Source organism: Leguminivora glycinivorella, chromosome 26, assembly GCF_023078275.1.
Source record: "Leguminivora glycinivorella isolate SPB_JAAS2020 chromosome 26, LegGlyc_1.1, whole genome shotgun sequence".
In the NCBI taxonomy this organism is placed as follows: Eukaryota; Metazoa; Arthropoda; class Insecta; order Lepidoptera; family Tortricidae; genus Leguminivora; species Leguminivora glycinivorella.
In genome coordinates, this window is record NC_062996.1 from 1,098,712 (window position 1) to 1,120,984 (window position 22,273).

A 22,273-nucleotide genomic window follows, 5' to 3' on the forward strand; every position below is an offset into this window, starting at 1 on the left:
CTAGAGACATAATCTGATTGCCATATGAGGCAAAACGTCATGTTGTGATCGTTTAGATCGAATATTACCTAAAAAAGGTATTACCTACCTACTCCTTGTTTAAATATCAGATTGCATTTACGAGGTTTTCATTGCCGATTTATTCAAATGCAAAAAGAACTATGACATATTACAAACACCATTTAGCTTTGTTAAATAACAAGGCTGAATGATCTTTCTCTCTAATAATTTTCACCTCTTATCTTTGATGACTTCGTGACTCCATTCCAGTTACACTTGGGACTCTCGGGTAGACGTTCTTAGCCAGAGGGCCTTACGTTACGTATACAGCGAAAAAGTTTTGGTGTTGCAACACTTGCAACCTATTTTGAAAGGATAAAATGTAAAAGCGTATCTGCTTAACTACTTCATCTTGTTCTGCAGTTCAATACTAAACAGGTCTTCCGCCGCGGGATACATAGAAGACTTCTTTTTGTCAGAAAATTTGAACAGTTTTAGTTCTGTTTGCAATTTATTTATTTATTTATAATGTATTCGGATGCTAACAATAATGAAAGTGCAGCGTTTGATACGGTACTCAGTGTCACTTGATTGATTGAGTTAAATTGATATACATTTACATGAGATTATCCACAAATATTCATGAAAAAAACCCTGCCTGCTAAGCCGCGGTCCCGGCGGATTCGAATCCCGGTAAGGGCATTTATTTGTGTGATGAGCATAGATATTTGTTCCTGAGTCTTGGATGTTTTCTGTGTATATAAGTATGTATTTATCTATATAAGTATGTATTCGTATCGTCGCCTAGCACCCATAGTACAAGCTTTGCTTAGTTTGGGGCTAGGTTGATCTATGTAAGATGTCCCCCAATATTTTTGTTTATTATTTATTTACTTATAGTCATACTTGTTATGGAGAATTTTTGGCCAAAAGCTGCACTTTTGGATGGAAGCAAGCCGCTTTGCATGGTGATAGTAGACATTATAGTAAACGATTTTTTCCGAGGATATCGAAATTTCATCTCTTAGGAAGCCGAGCGTAGCGAGGTGTTTTATGAAAATGAAAAAAATTCTATCTTTTTATTGTATCGTCCGATTTTGACAAAACGTATCTCAAATGAAAGGTATTAATTTGTGTAATTTAAAAAAAATACAAAGAAAAAAAATTTAAAAGAAAAGTAAGAAAAAAATAAAAAAAGTAAATTTCCGTCTCGCACTGAATAACTTCAAAGAATGACAGACAAAATGTACAATGTCGATATACAAGTTTTTTTTAATCGAAGACAGATAAATTTTTAGTTGAAAACTGAAGACCGCATCGAAATCAGATCAGCATTTTTTAAGATACAAGTTGCCAAAGTTGGGAAGCGTAGCGATGTCTGTTACTAAAAACAAAAAAAAGGCAGTTTTTTTTATTGGATCGTCTTTGTAAGGGTTTCTAAGGAATGAAATTTTTATATCCTTGTAAAAAAATGTTTATAATGATGTCTATTACCTATGCATACTTTTAACTGTAAGAAAAATATAATGTTTCTGACTTTCTGGCTAAGGAATTTATAAGCGACCATATAAACAAACTTAGCCAACTTTGACAAATTGCATCTTAAAAACTACTGATTCGATTTCGATTCGGTTTTTAGTTTATAATCATACATTTATTTGTCTTTAATTTAAAAAAATCATATATCGAAATTATACACCGTGTCTACCGTTTTTTGCGGTTATTCAGTGTGATACGAAAATTAAGGTTTTTTTTTTAAATCTTACATTTTTTTTCCAATTTTTTTCAATATTTTTTTTAAGTTACATAAAGTAATACCTTTCAAATGAAACATGTTTTGTCAAAATCGGACGACGTACAAAAAATGAGATTTTTTTTTCGGTTTTCGTAACCGACCTCGCTACGCTCGTCGTTCTAAGGGATGAAATTATAATATCCTCGGAATTTTTAATTTTATTTTGATGTGTACTGTTACTATGTATTTTTCTGTGTCCGAAAAACATATTATTTCTGACTTTCTGGCAAAGGAATTTCAAAGTGGCCATATAAAGCGATCTTTCCCAACTTTGGCAACTTGTATCTTAAAAAATGCTGATCTGATTTCGATGCGGTCTTCAGTTTTCAACTAAAAATTTATCTGTCTTCGATTAAAAAAAAACTTGTATATCGACATTGTACATTTTGTCTGTCATTCTTTGAAGTTATTCAGTGCGAGACGGAAATATAAATATTATTTTTTTCTTACTTTTATTTTAAATTTTTTTCTTTGTATTTTTTTTAATTACACAAATTAATACCTTTCATTTGAGATACGTTTTGTCAAAATCGGACGATACAATAAAAAGATAGAATTTTTTTCATTTTCATAAAACACCTCGCTACGCTCGGCTTCTTAAGGGATGAAATTTCGATATATGATTTTTTTAAATTAAAGAAAAATAAATGCATGATTATAAACTAAAAACCAAATCGAAATCGAATCAGTAGTTTTTAAGATGCAAGTTGTCAAAGTTGGCTTAGTTTGTTTATATGGTCGCTTATAATAGTTATAATATAAATTCCTTAGCCAGAAAGTCAGAAACATTATATTTTTCTTACAGTTAAAAGTATGCATAGGTAATAGACATCATTATAAACATTTTTTTACAAGGATATAAAAATTTCATTCCTTAGAAACCCTTACAAAGACGATCCAATAAAAAAAACTGCCTTTTTTTTGTTTTTAGTAACAGACATCGCTACGCTCGGCTTTCCAAGGGATGAATTTTTTATATCCTCGTAAAAAATTGTTTATTATGATGTCTATTACCTATGCATACTTTTAACTGTGAGAAAAATATAATGTTTCTGACTTTCTGGCTAAGGAATTTATAAGCGACCATATAAACAAACTTAGCCAATTTTGACAAATTGCATCTTAAAAACTACTGATTCGATTTCGATTCGGTTTTTAGTTTATAATCATACATTTATTTGTCTTTAATTTAAAAAAATCATATATCGAAATTATACACCGTGTCTACCGTTTTTTGCGGTTATTCAGTGTGATACGAAAATTAAGGTTTTTTTTTTAAATCTTACATCTTTTTTCCAATTTTTTTCAATATTTTTTTTAAGTTACATAAAGTAATACCTTTCAAATGAAACATGTTTTGTCAAAATCGGACGACGTACAAAAAATGAGATTTTTTTTTCGGTTTTCGTAACCGACCTCGCTACGCTCGTCGTTCTAAGGGATGAAATTATAATATCCTCGGAATTTTTAATTTTATTTTGATGTGTACTGTTACTATGTATTTTTCTGTGTCCGAAAAACATATTATTTCTGACTTTCTGGCAAAGGAATTTCAAAGTGGCCATATAAAGCGATCTTTCCCAACTTTGGCAACTTGTATCTTAAAAAATGCTGATCTGATTTCGATGCGGTCTTCAGTTTTCAACTAAAAATTTATCTGTCTTCGATTAAAAAAAACTTGTATATCGACATTGTACATTTTGTCTGTCATTCTTTGAAGTTATTCAGTGCGAGACGGAAATATAAATATTATTTTTTTCTTACTTTTATTTTAAATTTTTTTTCTTTGTATTTTTTTTTAATTACACAAATTAATACCTTTCATTTGAGATACGTTTTGTCAAAATCGGACGATACAATAAAAAGATAGAATTTTTTTCATTTTCATAAAACACCTCGCTACGCTCGGCTTCTTAAGGGATGAAATTTCGATATCCTCGGAAAAAATCGTTTACTATGATGTCTACTATCACCATGCAAAGCGACTTGCTTCCATCCAAAAGTGCAGCTTTCTTTTCATAACTAGTATGACTATTATTAAATAAGGTAGTAGTGCCACTCAAGGAGTAATTTTTGATATAAATCGCTTTAATATCGTAAATGTGTTAATTTTACTTTAAAATTTGTTTTCCAAATGAGCTTCTTAAAAATTGCAATGGTATTTCTGTCATTCACAATATTCGAATTATTCGTTTTATCCGGATTTTAACGTGCAAATTATCCGAATTTCAAAATCAGCGGATATATCCGGATTACAATACAAGCCCTATTCGGTGTCACTCCTAAAGTAGGTACTTACAGGCGACCGTAACGACATATGTCAATTAGGGACGCAGTTATTTGTAAAAATTGGCCAAGAGCGTGTCGGGCCACGCTCAGTGTAGGGTTCCGTAGTTTTTCGTATTTATCTCAAAAACTTCTGAACCTATCAAGTTCAAAATAATTTTCCTAGAAAGTCTTTATAAAGTTCTACTTTTGTGATTTTTTTCATATTTTTTAAACATATGGTTCAAAAGTTAGAGGGGGGGGACGCACTTTTTTTTCCTTTAGGAGCGATTATTTCCGAAGATATTAATATTATCAAAAAACGATCTTAGTAAACCCTTTTCATTCATTTTTAAATACCTATCCAACAATATATCACACGTTGGGGTTGAAATGAAAAAAAAAAAATCAGCCCCCACTTTACATGTAGGGGGGGTACCCTAATAAAACATTTTTTTCCATTTTTTATTTTTGCACTTTGTTGGCGTGATTGATATACATATTGATACCAAATTTCAGCTTTCTAGTGCTTACGGTTACTGAGATTATCCGCGGACGGACGGACGGACGGACGGACGGACGGACGGACAGACAGACATGGCGAAACTATAAGGGTTCCTAGTTGGCTACGGAACCCTAAAAAATGAGAAAGCCTTATACGGTCAACCGGGGTGGCTTTAAAACGCAGGGGTGACTTTGAAAATTTAGTTTTAAAGTCATACTGTAAGTAAATTCGCGATTTTCTATGGTAGATTTACAAGAATATTTATTGATCTATTATCTATCTACTAATTACATGAACAGTTTCAGTAAATAATGAATGATGTTAATTTTAAAGCCGTTCAAATACCATCAAAGTAACCCCAAATTTTCCTAAAGCCACCCCGGTTGACGTAGCTCTCCCGCTCTTACAATCCCGTACTTGTTGGACCTTGGTCGGTTTGGTCGTCTGTAGACAGTGTAGACACTAATACACTCGCCAACTACAGTTGTGTATTCCATGTAGATACACCAAGGGCCCAATTCTCAAAAGCTTGTAACTTATTGTAATAATTTTCTAGAAATGTAAGTACATTATGCAAAATAAATAAGATATTTTTATTGCAGATAAAAGCTTTGACATAGATGATGAAGATCTAGCCTTCAAAAAAATATATATAGAGAAAAAACTACCCCATATCCAAGCGATTCTGATGACCTTGAGTTGGATGTAAGTGCTTATAGTGTGAGAAAGCTGTATAAAATATAATCTGCACTAATTTGTATAAATATGTGTGTTACTTAATCTGTGTGAATTTGTAATAGTGATATGTTTTTAAATGTTTTTAAGGACCAAGATGCAGTCCTTGAGAGAGCACAACCCATGCAATCCATTTATAGTGAACCGGAACCGGACGCGATGTGCCCTTGTTCATGCAAGCGTAATATAGTTGCAGTCGTTATAAGAAAAAGTTAGAACAAGTTCCCGAAGAGAATTTACGGGCTTGTTTAGAAGATCTCGAAAATAAAATAGAAAAATATTATTAAATGTGTATCAAGATTATGTGTACTCTATCATAATTATAGCTTCAGTGTAAAAGTCAATCATATTTTGGTACATTCGTTAGTGAAATATCGTTATAAAATAAGGGTTATTCCACTAGTCAGAGTTACCACTAAGTTGTTACCAGTGGTAACTACAATGTTATTTTCCCATAGGCAATTACTGGAAAGATTATATCATAAGATTCATAAGTTTTGTTTTATTTTATACACATGTAAAGCATGACCAGAAATATATGACTACGCGCCATGTAGCGGAATTTCATTAAAACTATTTTCTTCATAGTCATCATACTATACTGAACTGTCACTCCATACATCAGAATAACAGCGCACTCCTGCCTGACAATAGTTATTTATATTTCTGGTCAGGCTTTAGTTTCTTAACCATACTTACCATATCCAACGCGATCAATGTTATTTTCACCAAATCTAATGGCAACAGCTGAGACTGTTTCCTCACCTTTAATTGATTGGCCTCAATGGCCACTGCGTAAGAGTCGTTAGAGGTGCACATTGACTTGCCTAATATCAAGGACGATAGATACCGGGACTGACAAAGCCCATACAAAAGTTTACCTCTGAAATGTCCCATACATTTCCGAGCGATTATTTCCGAAAAAATTAACAATATCAAAAAATGTTAGTAGTAAACCCCTATTCATTTTTTAATACCTATCCAACAATAGGTATATCACACGTCAGGGTTGAAATGAAAAAAAAAATCTCTCCCCACTTTACGTGTAGGGGGGCGGGCACCCTAATAATGTTCTCATGCAATGATTAGTTGGTTTCGATTTAGCTTAATATATTTTTTGTTCTTATTTATGGTGTCTGTATTTAGCTCTGCCGTGAAAAATATTTAAAGAAATAAGGAGGCCGTTTCATCATCGCCACCAGTACAAAACAAGGTCCCACGTAAGAAGAAAATAAACATCGACGACTTCGATACAGGCACAAGCTTCATGAATTTTAGGCTGTGTGGAAGTAGCAAGTCTTCAAACCTAGCTTATTAAATTGTCATTCTCTAAAACCATGCTTTAATTTTCTACAAATATTAACGCGAAACGAAACCCAGTACTCGCTGTCCCGATTATACATGACGTCGGCACATTATTGCCATATGAAAACGATTTGTAGCGACACTCTTCCAGGGTCAAATAAAAACTTGTCAGGCTTTAGTTACTAAAAAAATCCGGATTTAATCCGGAGTTCGGATTTTGCCCTAAAAATAATCCGAAAATCCGGATTTTATATTATTGCAATCCCTAGGTATAACCCAATCCTTTCAGAAAATATTTACTTTATCACAAAATTATTTTAAACTTTCTTTTTGACATCGAAAAGGCTTTAGTTTTTTACATACCGAATAACTTTATTTCGGTATCATGATTCCTTTTAAGATAATTACATTATGTATAAGGTAAGGAATAATATTTAGAATACCTAAAATATGACAAATTTGCATTCTATTCAAATCAGTACGAGTATACTTCACGGAGTCCAAAACTATACGCAAATCAGAAGTCCAAAACTAGAAAAATATAGATAGAGACTATAGAGAGCGATTGCGGGCGCCGGTCGGCTCGAGCGCGAGTACTTGCGCCGCCGGCGTACGCGTCTGTGTGCGTGCGCCACGCGCACACACAACTTTACTATACAGGGCCTCTCTGTGGGTTCCGCCCCCGTCAACGCGACGGCGATAAAGACCTAAAAATCTGAATTCGTGCTTGCCTCCTGTATCGTCTTAATCCTTTAATGATTCCGTTAACGTGAAACTTTAAGTAGACAGGTTTTATGAAGACAATTGGCCGGTGAGCCCTACAATTTTAAAATTTGCCGCCCTTTATACATGGTGTATATTCTATGCTGTTTCTTCCTATCCTAATAGTTTCAATATCAAGCATACACTATCACTGCACGTTCGCTGTTTATACGCCGAAAGTTGCAACTCAAGTAAATGAAGTAAACAAAACAAACAACCTACCTTCACCTTCATTGCCGGCCGCGGCCGGCCGGCTAACCGAAACAGAAATATACATGAACTTCGTGTGAAAAAGAGACAGCGAAAGGCGGCTCGTGCGTCGGCGAAAACGTTCGGCTCTGGCGCTCGCTACAGTCGCTATACCTACTCCCGCGCGGCTCGGAACGAAATAATATTGGTTTTAGGAACGCTAAAATTCTGTTCGTTCATTTAAACGTTACTGTAAGGAACTGTTCTTTGAGGGAACGAAATAAGAACCGAAACCGAAATTATTTTGTTCCCACTGAACAAAATTTATAATGAACCGTTCGTTTAGGGAACGATATAAGAACCGTAACCGAAATTATTTTGTTCCCATTGAACAAAATTTATAGGTAACGGTTTAAGAACGATATCAAATGGTATTTGGGAACGGGTTCCGATCCCTGAGTGTAGGGTTCCGTAGTTTTCCGTATTTTTCTCAAAAACTACTGAACCTATCAAGTTCAAAATAATTTTCCTAGAAAGTCTTTATAAAGTTCTACTTTTGTGATTTTTTTCATATTTTTTAAACATATGGTTCAAAAGTTAGAGGGGGGGACGCACTTTTTTTCCTTTAGGAGCGATTATTTCCGAAAATATAAATATTATCAAAAAACGATCTTAGCAAACCCTTATTAGTTGACTAAAGTTACGGTGACCTAGATGGCATTACACCTTTGGGGTACGCTCAGCTAGATGGCGCTAATATTAATATTTGACATTTTAACACATATCAAGCTAAGAATATGGGCCAAATTGTCAAAACTGAGGTTCAAAAGTTTTAAGCCTGTGTCAAGAGATGGCAGTCTATGCACTGTGATCACACATTTTACTTCGACAGTAACTCTCTATAATACTCGATCCTCTTTGCTGTCATTCATATATATGTGAAAGAGAAAAAAATATCATCTTCTCGCTCTCATGTATGAAATATATGTTAAACTAGACAACTATTGAGATCTTTTCATCAGGTGAGATTGTAGTCAAATACTTTAACTGTTTCCAATACATATATTACCTAACTACAAAATCAAAATTTTGAAAAATCTCTGACCGATTTTCATTAAATATGGCTAAGAACACTCCCGACTAGCTCAGCTTTCTAACAAAAAAAAACTATGTCTAAATCGGTTCATCCGTTCGGGAGCTACGATGCCACAGACAGGCACACGCAAATACAGATAAACAGAGAGACAGAAACGTCAAACTTATAACACCCCGTCGTTTTTGCGTCGGAGGTTTAAAAAAGTAACTAAATGTTAAAACCTACGGAACCCAAGCTTTAACCCCATAGCAATGGCACTTCACGTAGGTACAAACAGTTTTTTTGGCCAAAACTGGACTCGCTCGACCGGTCCTTCGAAATCCTGATTAGAAAGAGACGGGAGAAGCGTGGTGCTAGTGTGAGAGGGATGCAAGATTTCGGTTGGCGACTTGGCGCCTTCGTATGATATGGATATTTGGCGGTTAGATTCGCGGTAAATTTTTGATACTTTTTGTACTTTTGAACGTCGAGCTTTCGATGCAATTAAAGAAAATTATTTGTCTGGCAATGGTTTTACAAGATTTTACTTGTTGTGTTTATTCTTCTTGGGGTCAAATCTTGGAAGTTTTTTTTATGGTATAGGAGGCAAACGAGCCGACAGGTCGCCTAAAGGTAAGCTTTCACTGCCGCCCATGGACACCCGAAACACCAGAAGTATTGGAGGTGCGTTGCCGGCCTTTAAGATAGGTGTACGCTCTGTTCTTGAAGATTTGAGTCTTATAAGTTTCTTATGCTCAGAATTATCAAAACCTAAGAAGTAAAAAAACGTAATAATAATAGGAATAATTTGATGAAGTAATATGGCAAAAAAAATATGTTTTACTTTGTGACCCATGAGACCGCAACCGTAGCAACGAGTGACATGAGTGACATCCTCCTCGCTATATCCCAGCCCTTGGGAGCCCAGGGTTCGCTTTGATAACTAATCCCAAGATTTGACGTAGGCACTAGTTTTACGAAAGCGACTGCCATCTGACATCTGACCTTCCAACCCGAAGGGAAACCATAGCAACGAGTGACAAAAAAAATAAAATCACCACACCTAGGCAGGAAATTGCTGTTTACAACCTACACGACTGACATTGACACACATACATATACATATCACAAATATATCTCTCGTAATAGAGCTATTTGAGCGTTGTGTCATAATGACATCAACACTTAGACCGTCTGGCTAGACCTGCCTTTAAAAGTTTAAACACTAAATTACTAGCAAGGTTACAGTCGATCCATGTCCAATGTAACTCAGCAGTGGGTTTAGCCGTCTATTAAATACTATAAATATTTAAATTATAGGACATTCTTTTTTGTCGGTGAAGCATAAGCAGACATATTATAATACCACAAAAAAGCCGTCACCCAAGGCTCGGAACCGGTTTATTTTGTACCGGTTAAAACCGCCAACCCATTAGAAACTTGTACACTCCTTTTTGCTGTATTAATCGTACAGTTCTAAGGAGGGTTTTTACCTATCATTTAGATTTTACTCCGAACTTTCTAAAGAACGCGAACGTTATGAGAACTTTATTTTAACCGAAATAAACCCGTTTATTCGACGAGCGGCGAGACGCACCGGCGCCGCGTAAATACCTACGTTCACGCAGCAACTTTTTTTGTTTGGTTAGAACAGTATTACCTATCATACTGCGGAATAAACCGGTTTATTTTGTTCTAAACCGGTTAATCGAACGAAACCTTTATGAAAGCGTTCTCCTAAAAACCTGAATAAGTCAATGGAATGATTATTTCAAAGACGATGCACTCAAGTTAACTTTCTACGAAGCCTCGCCCCGAGTTATCATTCATCGTGTGATAGCGAGCGATAAATCTTTATTTGTATAGCGAGCGATAAATCTTAATTATCAGTATTGATACGGGAATGTATCACGTGGTGTAATCGGTGACATAGTTAATATGATTGTGAAGAAATGAATGTGTTTCATTCAATGAATGTGATTTGGTTACTGTTTTTTTAGTTAGTATGGTATTATTACATTTTGAATGTAACTGCAGAGATCACTACCCCTGCCAGTCCTGCCATCCCACTCCCTGTAGAATTGTAGATAAGTTTTTTCTTCATTTCGATTTACTTTCGAAGTACTTATATTCATAGAAGTATTAAAAATTAATAGGAAATTTAGGGAGCACAGGGAGAGCCTGCTTAGAGGTAACCAGGGGTTAAAGAGACCGACCATAAATCGCTCCTTAGAATGCTCATGAGTACGGATGCGTTCAGCTTCCATCCACACACAGGCGACAACGAGGCGCGCTCCAAGCGACGCGTCGCCTTGGGGGCGTATCTTACGTCCTTCCTATACAAAATGTACTGAAGAGACGTTTTTAGGGTTCCGTACCAAAAAGGTACAAACAGGAACCCTTAGGTGCGACTCTGTCCGTCTGTCACATTCCTAAATATCTCGAGAACTACTAATGCTATCAACTTGAAATTTGGAATAGTTCTGAACATTGTAAACCTCTACAAATAGAAAGTATATATTTTTTTTAATTTATGAATTTTAATTGTAGAAAATGGCCAAAATGAATTAGGGCAAACTGTAAATTTCAAATTACTAGGTCAAGTGGGGTATCGTTAGAAAGAGCGCAAATTGAACGCAAAGTTGTCACGTCTACGGCCCTGTAAAGTAGTGATAGTTAGGTAAATAAGTATCTCATAGGTAAGCGTGATCCACCGTAGACCGCATCATCACTGACCATCAGGTGTGATCGTGGTCAAACGTTTACTTATTCATACAAAAAAAAAAGTTAGGGCATTTTGGGAGTACAGGGAGAGCCCTTTTGCTCTCTAAAATGGTCTAACTCTATTTACAAACTATTTATCCTGTGTCTAAAACAGGTTATTGTACACACTTCATAATGTCTGTTTAGTGTGTGCTAAAACAATTAAAATTGTACTTTAAAACTTGCTATTTCTGGGCACAATGCAGCATTCTCTCACAAAGTAGCGAATACTAGCGAGTGGCTTCCTTATCGAGGCTAAAAATAAGCGTGACCGCAACAAAGGGTATCTCGGGAAGTTATAACGAATAGGATCGTGCGAATGTTGTTTATTATAAGGAAAAAATGTATTTCAGGCGGCTTAGCACAACTTGCGTTCTAACGCGCGAGTCCATACATCAAACGTGACCTGCGCGACTTCAAGCACATCACGGACACTGGCGATCAAATATCGTCACTACTTTTAAAAAAACTTGTATCCTCGTCTGTCAATGAAAAGAAAATTGTAGTATGTATGGAATGCATACAGACTTACTGCGTTTTAACTTTGAGGAACAGCGTGAGATACGAGATTTTTTAAAAGTAGTGACGATATATGAAAGAGGCGCGTTCCTAGCACACATTCTATAAGGTCGTGTAGGTGAACGCGTACCATGCTTGTGTGAGTGAGATATGACAGGTCGACTGTTCGCGTTTTTGACAGGCGGTAACTGTGAGGTAACCGAGAGGGGGTGGGCGACACTTTCAGCGGGGAGAGGGAGTGGCCATACTGTACGATAGTACTCTTTATTATACTGTGCCTTAAGTATGGACTCGCGGGCGACAGTGCCAGTTATGAGACCCCCAGGATTTCTTGCCAGACTACAAGACAACTACCGGGAGAAAAGTGGGTGGTAAAACCACACGGGGGAGGGGGTCATATTACTAGGATATAGACTAGGTTCAAAGTTCAGAACGAGAGGTTATCGTAAATGTTTTCGAAAGCACTGAGCGATATTTCCCGATATTATGACACATCTGGCAAAGAGCCAGATGACATCAGATCAGCCGTACGTACATCTGTACTTACCGTTTTTTTTTTCACACTGATGGTAAGTGATGATGCGTTCTACGGTAGAGCATGCTTACCTATTTCCATTTCTTCAACTATTTCCATTTAAAAAACCACGTCAATTCGTCGCTACGTTTTGCCGTGAAAGACGAACAAACATACAAACACACACTTTTCCATTTATAATATTAGTATGGATGTTATTTTTTTTGGTTCTCACAAGAATATCCATACTAATAAATAAGTCTTTCACAATCACGGCAAAACGGAGCGAGTACGTGATTTTTTAAGTGGAGATAGTTGAAGGTATGGAGAGTGACATAGGCTACTTTTAGCCTCTTTCCAACGAGAACGAAGCCGCAGGCAAAAGCTGGTACTAGATAAAGAGAGAAGTCCATATACTCTACATGCCGTGCTATCGAGTATCTAGTTAGTGCAGTACGAGATAAAAAGTGGTCACGCCCAAACGTAGTAGCGAATTAAAAGGAGAAACACTTTCAATCGAGTTCGCGTTTCACTGCTCGATTTGCTAGGGATTGTAATCTGGTCCGGTGTCCGGTAATCCGGCCGGATCTGCGTAAAATCACCGGATCCGGTAACAAATACTACACCTAAACACAACACGTTATGAAATGAATTGTAAATTGTAAGTGACGTAAAGATGAGGAATGCAAACACTGGAAGGTGTGTATTGAACAGAGCAAGCAGAACAAACGAAAAAGTTGCAGATTTGATATTTATAAGAAGTGTGAGTTTACGAATTTCTTCGGATGAATCGACAACATTTCCATCTCCATCATTTAGATGGCTAGCAGTCCTCTACTGTGCGTTTCTCCAGAAACTTCCTGCCACGCACAGCTAAACTGTGGAATAAATTATCGCCTGCGGTATTTCCGGACCGATACCACCTTCAAACCTTCAAGAAAAGACCGTACACCCATCTTAAAGGCCGGCAACCTCCAACACTTCTGGTGTTTCGGGTGCCCATGGACGGCAGTGATCGCTTACCATCAGGCGACCTGTCTGCTCGTTTGCCTCCAGTTTCATAAAAAAAACTAACTGGCAAAAGCTCAAAAACCGGATCATAAAAAGTCCGCACTACCTTGCGTGAACCACTCTCGGATAAAAAAAAATCATTAACCTTGAAAACTACATTAGCTACACCATAAGAACCTATAGAGTACAAACCTCTGTATCGCTTAAGTATAATAACTTAGTATAAAAAGAATTGTAAAAACTCGCACAAAAACTCATGGGTTCTCGACATTACCATACTCTGGATGGTGTTATAATTTCATTCACCAAGTCGCACGCCTAGACTCATAATATCATATAATTAGAAGTTAGATTCGACAGATCTGTGAGTCTTTGTAGATGATACGAATTATACTCTGTTACTGTTACGTAACTAAGGTACTTAAAAAAAATGGCGGACTTTTTTTATCTTGTTTCGTTACTATGCTATGGGTCATATCACTCATATATCATTCATATCTTGGAATATTGAATACCATCGAATATCGGCTGAGAAACTTTTCGTGTCGCACAAAGAGCTATGGAGCGGTCAATGCTTAGAATCACGCTCATACACCGAAAAAGGAACGAGTGGATCAGGCAGGTACCAAAACTTAGACTTGGTGGAGGAACTTGAACACAGAAAGTGGAGATGGGCTAGGCACATTGCCAGGATGGACCATAGTCGCTGGGCGAGACGAACTATGGTGTGGAAGCCCGCTAACACCCGCGGTCGTGGCAAGCCGCCCCTTAGATGGAGAGATGACATCTGCCAACTAGCTGGCGAGAACTGGATGCAGATGGCAATGGATCGACGGGCGTGGAGGAATGGAGATGCCTATGTCCGAAGACGGGTACTTTAAAGGCTGTAATAGATAGGTAGATTGAATACCTATTAAAATTTAAGTGTGAACTTTGGGTTCAAATCTGATACAAACGCGATCAAATATATATAGCATGAGGTCATAAATATCTGAACACAACTTTTTATCAAGCGTGTTCAATTTTTTTTAAGAATATCAGCCTTACCAGTACGGGCCTGAGTGGAGATACTGGAGATATGTTACAATTAATAAAATTGTTCCTGAGTTATGGTAGTCTTGTATGCATGTATGTATTAATTATACATTACATTATAATCTTCCTTGCGTTATCCTGGCATTTGCCACAGCTCATGGGAGCCTGGGGTCCGCTGTGACAACTAATCCCAAAATTTATCCCATAATACATTAAGGTTTAGTAAAAGTCTCTGTGAAATCTCGAAAACCAGGCGACTTTTACTAAATCTTAAAGTCGATTTTATGGACCAATATAAGGTGCCCTCTCGGTGGTTAAAAGGTTGTCCATTATTTACCGGGCACCCTGTATATTTATCTTCGTCGAGTACCCAGTACCCACTAGGCTTAGAATAAATTTAAAAGTGGAAAATGTCTGCCTTGGGTGAGACTTGAACTCACAGCCTCTGGATTTTTCCACTTTTAAATTTATTCTAAGCCTAGTGGCATCGATTGCAGACGTTTCTGCTAATCAGAAGTTAAAAATATACCCAGTACCCACTTAATAAGCCTTAGTAGCTCAGTAGGACAAGGTATGTAGTGGATAAATCTCATAATATTTATTCTAAATGGCCAATATTTGTAATAGGTATACAAATAAATTTGTTCAAGTGATTAGTCATAGGGCTTATTATTCATAAATAACATACTTAAGGAATGACTCACTACAAGGTTGACCATAGATATAGACAAATGCTTGGTTCTTGATTATTAATCCATACTAATATTATAAATGGGAAAGTGTGTGTGTCTGTTTGTTTGACCGTCTTTCACGGCAAAACGGAGCGACGAATTGACGTGATTTTTTAAATGGAGATAGTTGAAGGGATGGAGAGTGACATAGGCTACTTTTTGTCTCTTTCTAATGCGAGCGAAGCCGCGAGCAAAAGCTAGTTTATTATAAGGGATAAAAAAAAAGAAACATCTCTAGGTATTTTTTTTATACCACGTCAGTGGCAAACAGGTATACGGCCCGCCTGATGGAAAGCGGTAAACGTAACCTATGGACGCCTACAACTCAGAAGGTGTCACATGCGCGTTGCCGACACATTAGAAACTTGTACACTTCTTTTTTGAAGATCCCCATACTGTGTGTGTGTTTGTGTGTTAGTGCAAATTATTCATGATTTTCATCAATATCTACTCACTATACTGTAATATTATCACATTGTCACAATAAATTTAAATTTAGAAAGTGACTTATCAGTCAGTAGCAAAAAATAAAAGAAAAAACTGTTACAAGGCATCTTTTTTTTGGTTGACAGAGCACAATTTATCTTAGGATTAGATAAGAGAAACATTAATTTAATGAGTTACCAGCCGAGATTATTTGTTCTAAGATTATAGTTACAATGATATTTAGGCCTAATGAAACAGAGGCAAATAATGACAGTTATTTTTATGAACACACTAGCTTTTGCCCGCGGCTTCGCTCGCGTTAGAAAGAGACAAAAGTAGCCTATGTCACTCTTCATCCCTTCAAGTATCTCCACTTAAAAAATCACGTCGTTGTAAGTGCGTTGCCGAAATTTAAGATTCAGAGCTCAACAAGGGTGCCGCTGCCTAGTTAGTCTTAAGAGTCTGCAACGCGCATGTAACTTCTGGAGTTGCAGGCGTCCATAGGCTACGGAAACTGCTTATAACAGGGCCGTATACTTGTTTCCCACTGATGTAGTATAAAAAAATACTCTCTATTCTTGAAAGTTTGAAGGTACCTAAGGTAAGGAAATAATAGACTGTTTTTTTTATTTTTTTATTACTAGATCTCGTTTAAACGGCGAAAAAACGACAGTGGCGCAAAAACTGGACAATGCTACATAAATAGTGGACGAGTTAACGGTCCGACGGCTGCCGTGAATTACGAGACGTGTTAACGCGGCATGACAACTTGGGATAGTGGAATAGGTAATATCTTAATTTTCTGCGTTTTGTCTAATTAATTGCTGACTAGATGTGGGCCGTAAATGATCCACTCAAAGCAATTGTAACCTCGTAAGTTTTGGTGTACAAGTATAAATCTGTGGATCTAGTGAAAAAGGGTATAACTCAAATTGACTCGGTGAAAAAGGGCACAAGTCCCACCTCGGACTTGTAACCTTTTTCACCTAGTCAATTTGAGTTATACCCTTTTTCACTAGACCCACAGAAATTAAATAAGGCCCACTTGCACCAGCCACTTAACTCTGGGTTAGTGAGCTGTCAGTTGTCAAATTCCATATCCCTCAGGTTAACACTCCATTTTTCAAAGAAAGTTCCAAATCCAAATTCAAAATCTGAAATATAAATTTGAAATATGTTCGTCTGCATTAAAACTAAAGTACTATGTTTTTGTGAGTGAGTTTAGTAAAACGTCCCACTTTGTTTGTTACCATTAAGGCGAGATTTACTTGTATCTTTATATGAATAAACTGAGAAAGCAGCTTTATAGCAATCAACAAAGTGGGATGTTTTCCCGTGCACGCTCACATTTATAAATTTCCACATGGAAAACATTAGACAGTCCAATTGTTCAATTAAAAACGGTTAAATTAGAACAATAATCTATATCAAAGTTAATAAAACCCGCTGAACTGTAACTATCAACAAATAAACCGTATTGGGCACATAATTTAATCTCTTATCATATCACTTGATAACATTTGCGACATGCACTGATAGGTTTTATTGTATTGTGTTATTGAATTATTTTTCCTCATAGTGCAAATGATTTACGGGACTTATTTTGTACTTTATTTTATTTTATTGTAGACTGATCAGCGATTGACCTAGTCACACCTGATGGAAAGTGAAGACAGAGTCTAAGATGGAGCTTGATTCAGTAATAGCCTATTCACTCTTGTCTTAAAGAGACCAAGGTCGTATTTATCTGGGAACACAGATGGTGGGAGCGCATTCCAAATTGGCAGTATTTTCTCAAGTTTTACGGATTTTTGAGCGACAGTCTCGTGGAATGTCCCTATAGTGCTCAGGATTAAACTTAACAAGCTATTATTTTTAAATGTTAAAAGTAATTGTTAGATTAGACTAATATTGACCAGATGACCGGGATATAGACCGGGATTACCATTTGGTCTTGACATAAGAGTTAAGATGCTAGTTTCTTAGAGAAATTCATTGTATTTGATCTAAAGAGCCATCCCTTAAAGTTAACGGAATTCAATAACAACAGGGTGTAGAAAATTTTGGGACCATTTTGTCTCTTGTTTTTTCTCCTAGATCGAAAGGGCTCGTGATTCTGAGTAGGAAAAACATAAAATTTATCTTACCTAGGAAAAATATTTTTTGTGATTCTTCTCATGAAAATGCCCATCCACATCAAGTCTAATGAACTAAACGGGAATTGTTATGACTCTCAGTTTGATATTTGTTACTTTTGGCAACATGGAATGGATTCTGTAACCATGGCAACAATTAACAAAATTGAAACACTTATTTTTTGTTGTCTCTCACATTTTTGAACCTTTTCCATTTCCTTAAGGGTTGGCTTGGAGAAATCCCATTTAGGAATAACGGAAATCAGTAAAACACAGGTGTCTGTTTTTGTTTGGGCAAGTAAGAAATTATTTTTACTACTATATGTTATAGCACTCAGATTGACAATCAGAATGGGTATTATTTTTATTATAGCCTTTTAAATTTAGGACCATTTAATAAAGTGTTGTTGGAGTGTCATAAAAATAAAGGATTATGTCACTTTAAAATGACATCACCTGTAGGTTTTCTGTTACTGGCAAGTTCAGTCAACATAGCAGTTTTTTTTTGTGGTTGAAACTGCCATCAGTCGGTAACAACTGTAATCAGTTTTGTTAATGAAATATTTTGGTTTTGGTATTAGAGATCATTGTCTCTCTTAACCACTACTACCAATTAGCACAATGGCTTGGCAGTAGAAGTAATTATTAATTATTCGTTATCGGAACATAAATTATAATTTATTATTAACACATAAATGAAAAACATGACAGAAAGAAAATTGTTTTTTTTAGCAAATAACAGATTCTTAACAACAAAATAGTAAAAGATTTGATAACATTGCCAATAACATATTTTTTTGAGATTGCAATAGTTGTAATAAATAGGTAAAAATAGTAAACAAAAATGTGGTAAGTGCTCATTTAACACGAAAAACACACCTATTGCAATTTTATAATAAAAAAAAATTTGGTTCCTGTTTAAATCACCGAAATCTCATACTTCTATAAACTTAAAAGCGTGAAACTACTATCTGTGACCAATCCAAACTCAATCGGTTGACCCAAGGGTCAAACCAAATTCTCTGTTCTATAACCCACCGGAAATAAAAAGCTACGCGTTTTATATCCCTACGAGTATATAGGTGCGTTTCCAACACGGCCGGTTAGCGATACGCCCGCACCCGACGATGATGTCATAGTCTTATTGAGGTAGATAACATGCAATTGATAAATGGCACGCCCAAATATACATCACCTACACCTTCTTACTCTATTTAAAAACCATTTTCAATGCCAATTTTAAGTAGTTTCCACTTAAAACTGAGAAAAAACATCAAGAAAAAAAGGTGTTTTAACATGTTAATGAGGTAAAAAGCTCGGCGGACGTCCCGATAAACCAGCGGCTAGCCCGCAAATACCATCGTTCCTACAATAAATGAGCCATTTCGGACCAAGCATCAGACACACCCTAAATGACTTTCCGCAAAAGAAAGCATTTCCTGCATTAACAATATCGTTCCAATTAGAAATGAAACATTTTCATGTTCAATGAATGCTAATCGCATGCAATACGCACCGGCAGTCGACTCCAAAGGCGTTAAGTCAGGTTTTCCTGAGAACACTACACCAAATCACTTCACTTTTTGCGAGTAGCTATATTTCTTACACTAAGCACATAAACGAAGTAACATTATAATATCTAGATGCACAGAACGTTATTCGGTATATTTTAATGCACTAGCACCACCGACATTACGCGTCAACGCGTTTATTTCCGTAATTCGCTCGCACAGGCCCGTCAACCAGCCGCCGCCAGATCGATGTCGTAGTTTCGTTTCGTTGCCGCACGGTCGCAGCGTCGCTGCTGTCGCGCCAATTAGTTCCAGTACAACCGCCTGAAAAGCCAGATGGCGCTGCGGTAGTAATAGGGATGCCATTGGAAATTTTAAAATACCCCACAATAAAGAAAAAAGTTACTAAAAAATAGTACCAACATTTCAATACTAGTGTGGAAAAACGGAAATCGAAACGAGTGGCGATAAATTAAAACATGCCAAAATTAACCACTTGTGCGGGCAAAAAGCCCCAAGTGCGCGAACTGGTTCATTTTTGTAGTGTTAAAACTTCAGAGGGCTATCTGCACTGAAAAAACGTCGTAGGAAACATATGCAAAAAGGAAATTCGTAACTCGTGTCGATTTAAAACCCTCCCTATGGTCTTCTTTTAATTGAAGTGAAACGCAACTTCCAACTGACGATGACGGCGCGTAACACTCAGTCAGTGTTACGTTGTGTTAAATGCCAAATCACTTACTAACTCACTTAGGCCGGCAACAGACAGTCTTAATTTTCATAATCTTAAAAAATCATAATTTTGACGACCGGTCTGGCGCAGTCGGTAGTGACCCTGCCTGCTGCGCCGCGGTCCCGGGTTGAATCCCGGTAAGGGCATTTATTTGTGTGATGAGCCAGCCGCGTAGCGTCTGTGATTGCCGCCCGGGGCCGATCACCAAGTTTGCCGATATGCCGCCCCTCTTATGATCAACATATCTAGATTATTTGGTCATTATACTCGTAAGTGCGAGTTGTGCTATCGTTGTAAGGGCTCCGTACACCACAAGAAGGGCTTAAGCGCCTCGTTTTTTGAAGGCACTTAAATCATTTTTGAGAATAATCGATATTCTGAACAATTTCTAAAAAAAAACGAAACAGAAATTAATTTAGGTAGATTTCAAGAGATTTGGTAACTCCTTTCAGCGGCAGAGAGTGAAATTTGAGTTTTCTTTCTTTTAAGTCCGACTTACGCTTGACTGTAGATTTATAATAGGCTTTCCTGTGTAATCCATAGATTAGGCTATCTCGTGTATTTTTTCTGTGAATTTTTTACCTATTTTCTTAAATTACTTGAACATTACTTGACTTATAATTATTTGAGAAAATATTTTTGAAATAATTATAAAAAGCTCTTTCATTTGATACGTAACACATTAGAGTTTAAAAAACTTTAATTTTTAATTTAAAAACAACCAAAAGTGACCCCTACAATTAAATTTTCTTAATTTAAATTGCTTGTCCGTCTTTGGGTCACAGGACATTATGTGTGCCAAATTTCAAGTTAATCGGTTCAGTAGTTTTGGAGAAAATTTGCTGTGACAGACGGACAGACAGACGCATGAGTGATCCTATAGGGATCCGTTTTTCCTTTTTGAGGTAATCCAAACCAATAGCTTTTGTCTTTTGTTCCTACTAAAGAAGACGGTTAACCAAATCTTGGTACTAAAAAACCGGTAAATTTAAAAATAGACGGCTCAGCGGCTAGTTAATTTCTTGAAACGCGTGCCTTCCTAAACCTTGGCGTTGGCGGAATCATCGACGAACCATATTCTAACACTTCAAAAAAATATTGAAAATATAGGGGCGAAGGTTAAATTCTCATAGAAAATTAAAATTTCGCGCCTTTTTAGGGTTCCTTACCAAAAAGGTACAAATAAAAGGCCCTTATATGGTGCGACTCTGTCCGTCTGTCTGTCTGTCTGTCACACTATTTAATATCTCGAGAACTACTTATGCTATCGCTTTGAAATATGCAATACTTATGAACATCGTTAATCTCTACAAATTGAAAGTATATTTTTTTAAATGTATTAATATTAATTACAGAAAATGGCCAAAATAAAAGGGGGGAAAACTATAAATTTCAAATTTACTCGGGCAAGTGGGGTATCGTCATGGTATCGTTAGAAAAAACTCAAACTATACATATCAAAACTATTTTTTTCATAAATTTTTTGTTGTGGAAAGAAAATGTTTTTGAAAAAAAAATGAACTTTTTTTTACTTTATAAAAAATCCTTCCAGATTTACATTTTCGATTTGAACACTCTTGCGGGTGTTTATTGTACCTGTATTTTTTACAGATAAAAATGAAAGTTTTTGCTTTCAAAGAGAGGAAAAATGGTTAAAATCGGTTCACACAATAAACAATTATCCCATGAAAATCATCCTCCATACTAGCTCGCACACATTAGTTTACTTAATTTGCCGAAAGATATCGCTGTACGTTTTGAACGCTCATTTCCTACATCGCATTTATCCTGATATAATGAGGTCGCTTCAGGAGCGTCCTTACATGTCGTAAACTATTGAAGTCGAGTTGTGATTTTCTTTGGACGTTGTCTAACAATAAAATTGTATATTCAAATATTACTTATGTGGGAATTGAGTCTTGAGGGGTTTAGTCAAGTTTGTAGAGTTATATGAATAACATTTGATGATTCAACTATTGAAAGTTTGTACGGAACCCTCGGTGGGCGAGTCCGACTCGCACTTGGCCGGTTTTTTTAGTGCTAAAATTTGGTTGACCGTCTAATATTACTCGGTGGCCTTAGCACAAAGCTAAAGTATTATTGTTTACTTACGCACATAACATACGAGAAATATTTCAAACTTGGAACAAAACTATTCAACATTCAATTCAAATTCAAAAATACTTAAAATAGCCAATTTGACAATAAGTGAATTGAATATCAATCCACAAATCAAATGTAATATTTTCCTATTATAATTAAAC

The 22,273-nt window shown here is 36.3% G+C and overlaps 1 protein-coding gene across 6 annotated transcripts in view; it reads right to left on the minus strand.

Moving 5' to 3' along the window:
• LOC125240053 (protein hu-li tai shao) overlaps window positions 1–19,564 on the minus strand; it is a 132,919-nt gene extending 113,355 nt beyond the window's left edge. For 3 of the 6 annotated variants that reach the window (XM_048147888.1, XM_048147887.1, XM_048147885.1), the window contains exon 1: window positions 19,282–19,564. The gene's annotated coding sequence lies outside the window, so the exon portion shown is untranslated. The remainder of the gene's footprint in view (window positions 1–19,281) is intronic. The other 3 variants (XM_048147892.1, XM_048147891.1, XM_048147890.1) reach the window with 1 other exon arrangement.
• Window positions 19,565–22,273: the final 2,709 nt, after the last annotated feature.